Source organism: Salvelinus sp. IW2-2015, unplaced genomic scaffold, assembly GCF_002910315.2.
Source record: "Salvelinus sp. IW2-2015 unplaced genomic scaffold, ASM291031v2 Un_scaffold1481, whole genome shotgun sequence".
NCBI lineage: Eukaryota > Metazoa > Chordata > Actinopteri > Salmoniformes > Salmonidae > Salvelinus > Salvelinus sp. IW2-2015.
In genome coordinates, this window is record NW_019942937.1 from 37,111 (window position 1) to 41,370 (window position 4,260).

At 40.8% G+C, this 4,260-nt stretch overlaps 1 protein-coding gene and 1 long non-coding RNA gene across 2 annotated transcripts in view; both read left to right on the plus strand.

The window, feature by feature from the left end:
• Window positions 1-4,260, plus strand: part of LOC112070976 (serine-rich adhesin for platelets-like) — a 75,981-nt gene that overhangs the window by 25,103 nt on the left and 46,618 nt on the right. The gene's annotated exons all lie outside the window — the stretch shown is intronic.
• The window catches only part of LOC139024416 (uncharacterized), a 14,399-nt gene continuing 11,970 nt past the window's right edge, over window positions 1,832-4,260 (plus strand). The window contains exons 1-2 of the long non-coding RNA XR_011475711.1: window positions 1,832-2,247; window positions 3,912-4,055. This is a non-coding gene — a long non-coding RNA (uncharacterized lncRNA). The remainder of the gene's footprint in view (window positions 2,248-3,911; window positions 4,056-4,260) is intronic.

Below are 4,260 nucleotides of genomic sequence, written 5' to 3' on the forward strand. Positions count from 1 at the left end.
AGTGTGGGTTGGGTTCGTAAGGTTAATAATTCTGGTTTGGTAGAGGTCGTGGGGTTAGAGGGTCCTCAGGTTGTTTCAGGTATACCCAGGTGGTATTGAGCTAAGAGATCAAACCCAGATCAATCCGATACTGAATGACTTCCTCTTCATCACCTAGGCTACATCCAAAATGGTACCCTAGATCCTGTGTAGTGCACACTACTTTTGATCAGGGCCCAAAGGGAAACCCATATAGGGCTCTGGTCAATAGTAGTGCACTATATAGGGAATAGGGTGCCATTTGGAATGCAGACCCAGTCACTTCACAACGTAGACATTTTGCCCTGCAGACAAGTGCACCTACAACAGTAAGCTACAAACCAAATGAGAGATAAGAACTATCACTCATGTGTTATGGGCCGTGTCCCTAAAGTAGTGCACTATGTAGGGAATGGGTTGCCATTTAGAATGTAAAAATGATGTGCAAATGAATGGAATGGAAGTGGTTTTAAAAGTGTTCTTACAAAAACAAACAGGTGACTAGTTTGATCTTTGATGCGAAGTTCAGCTTGATTTGCTTTTTCTTTCATTTAATAACACACTGCCGCTTCTAACGTTGTTATTGCAGACAGGCAGAACAGGCAGACAGGCAGACAGACAGGCAGACAGACAGACAGACAGACAGACAGACAGACAGACAGGCAGGCAGCAGACAGACAGACAGGCAGGCAGGCAGGCAGGCAGGCAGACACAGGCAGACAGACACAGACAGACAGACAGACAGACAGACAGACAGACAGACAGACAGACAGACAGACAGACAGACAGACAGACAGACAGACAGACAGACAGACAGACAGACAGACAGACAACAGAAAGAACGTGTTGATACCATCAAGATAAGTACTGTAGGTCTCAATGTTAGGCCTATACCAGGCTAGAAACTGTACTGTTTCAGATGATACTACCAGGCTAAGAAATTGAGTGGTGTGTCGTGCAGATAGACACAGATACATTATATTGTTAATACCAGGCTATGTTTCTGACTGTTCAGATACATATATATTGTTAATACCAGGCTATGTTCTATACTGTTTCAGATGTATTGTTAATACCAGGCTAAGAACTGTCTGGGTGACGCTGCTTCTCCAACATTAAATCAACACGGTTTATTATAGAGACAAAACAATGCATAGACACATGCTGGTACTAGACTCCCCTCTGTCTGTCTCTGCCCCTGTATGTCCCCCTAATCCCTGCGCTTGAGCTAAAGCATGCTAATGATAATGCTGTCAGGTGTGTTACTAAAGGGATATATAACATATCTACAGCTCTATATGCCATATTGAAATGCCAAATGCTGCCTTATTGTTTTTCCTTAATGCTCCAGTTCCCAGTTTGGTTCCAGAATAGCACTTCACCTAAAGGAGATTGGGACACATAAAGGATAAGTCCAGCCATTATCCCGTGACTGGTGTTTTATCACAGGACACAACGCTTTGCTTTGTTGCAATGTTATTTAGTTGTTTAGTTCATCACACAAGAAGAAACCCCATTGTGTTCATACTAAGGTAATAAGCAGAAACCCCATTGTGTGCATACTCAAAGAGTTATAAGCAGAAACCCCATTGTGTGCATACTAACAGGTTATGAGCAGAACCCCATTGTGTGCATACTACAGGTTATGAGCAGAAACCCCATTGTGTGCATACTAACAGGTTATGAGCAGAAACACATTGTGTGCATACTAACAGGTTATAGGCAGAAACCCATTGTGTGCATACTAAGAGGTTATGAGCAGAAACCCATGTGTGCATACTAACAGGTTTTTATGAGCAGAAACCCCATTGTGTGCATACTAAGAGGTTTGGCAGAAACCCCATTGTGTGCATACTAACAGGTTATAGCAGAAACCCCATTGTGTGCATACTAAGAGGTTATAAGCAGAAACCCCATTGTGTGCATACTAACAGGTTATAAGCAGACCCCCATTGTGTGCATACTAAGAGGTTATAAGCAGAAACCCCATTGTGTGCATACTAACAGTTTATGAGCAGAAACCCCATTGTGTGCATACTAACAGGTTATGAGCAGAAACCTCATTGTGTGCATACTAACAGGTTATGAGCAGAAACCTCATTTGTTGCATACTAATAGGCTATGAGCAGAAACCCCATTGTGTGCATACTAACAGGTTATGAGCAGAAACTTCATTGTGTTTCATACTACAGGTTATGAGCAGAAACCTCATTGTGTGCATACTAACAGGTTATGAGCAGAAACCCCATTGTGTGTTCATACTAAGTTTGGTTATCGAGCAGTTGATCGATCTCCTGCTGTGCTTAAAAGCCAAACCTTGAAACCTAATGAACAAATGGAGGTTTGATTCACTGTAATTATTGAATTATGAAGCCGCTGTTACTAAATGTGTTTCAGTCTGTTGAGCTGTCATTCCCTTGTCATAGTGGAATGTTAGCACAAACAGACTGGATTTCTCCAGGCTAAACTGTTATCCTATCTCTAGATGTTCTTGCACTACCCTCCTTTTCACAAGCGTAGAAATAGAATGATGGTCAGAACATACAGTGCCTTCAGAAAGTATTCAACCACCTTGACTTGTTCCACATTTTGTTGTGTTACAAAGTCAGATTAAAAGGGATTTGTCATTTTTTTGTCAACAATCTACACAAAGTTCTCTGTCAAAGTGGAAGAATAAAACACTAATATATCTTAATTAGATAAGTGTTCAACCCCACCCGAGTCAATACATGTTAGAATCACCTTTGTCAGCGATTACAGCTGTGAGTCTTTCTGAGTCTCTAAAAGCTTTTCACACCTGGATTGTTCAGCATTTTGCCCATTATCCTTTTAAAAACTCTTCAAGCTCTGTCAAGTTGGTTGTTGATCATTGCTAGACAACCATTTAAGTCTTGCAATAGATTTCCAAGCTGATTTAAGTAAAASGTTTAACTTGGCCACTCAGGAACCTTCAATATCGTCTTGGTAAGCAACTCTTGTAGATTTGTCCTTGTGTTTTAGGTTATTGTCCTGCTGAAAGGTGAATTAATCCCCCAGTGTCTGTTGGATAGCAGACTGAACCAGGTTTTCCTCTAGGATTTTGCCTGTGTTTTAGCTCTATTCTGTACATTTTTATCCTGAAAAACTCCCCAGTCCTTATCAATGACAAGCATACCCATAACATGATGCAGACACCACTTTGCTTGAAAATATAAAGAGTGGTACTCAGTGATGTGTTGGATTTGCCCCAAACATACCACTTTTTATTCAGAACAAAACGTTTGTTTCTTTACCAATTGTTTTGCAGTATTACTTAAGTGCCTCATTGCAAACAGGATGCATGTTTTGAAATATGTTCTATTCTCTACAGGCTTCCTTCTTTTCACTCTGTCAGTTAGGTTAGTATTGTGGAGTAACTACAATCGTTCTTCTATCACAGCCATTAAACTCTTTTAAAATCACATTGGCCACATGGTGAAATCACTGAGCGGTTTCCATCTCCAGCAACTGAGTTACTGGGTCTATTGATACACCATCCAAAGCCTAATTAATAGCTTCATGCTCAAAGGGATATTCAGTGTCTGCTTTTTTTTTTCAACTTCCAAAATGTGTTGAAATAATGCCTTCTTTGTTAGGCATTGGAAAACCTCCCTGGTCTTRTTGGTTGTATCCGAAATTCACTTCTCAAATCWATTTTTTTATTTAACTAGGCAAGTCAGTTAAGAACAAATTCTTATTTTCAATGACAGCCTAGGAACAGTGGGTGAACTGCCTTGTTCAGGGGCAGAACGACAGAATTTCACCTTGTCAGCTCGGGGATTCGATCTTGCACCCTTTCGGTTACCAGTCCAACGCTCTAACTTGTGTTCATACTAACAGGTTCTGAGCAGAAACCCCATTGTGTGCATACACAGGTTATGAGCAGAAACCCCATTGTGTGCATACTAACAGGTTATGAGCAGAAACCCCATTGTGTGCATACTAAGAGGTTATGAGCAGATGATGATTACTGTGGAATGCCAAAAAGCCAAACCTTGAAACCTAATGAACATATGGAGGTTGATTCACTGTAATTATTGAATTATGAAGCCGCTGTTAAATGTGTTCCAGTCTGTTGAACTGTCATTCCCTTGTCATAGTGGAATGTTAGCACAAACAGACTGGATTTCTCCAGGCTAAACTGTTATCCTATCTCTAGATGTTCTTGCACTACCCTCCTTTTCACAAGCGTAGAAATAGAATGATGGTCAAAACATACAGTGC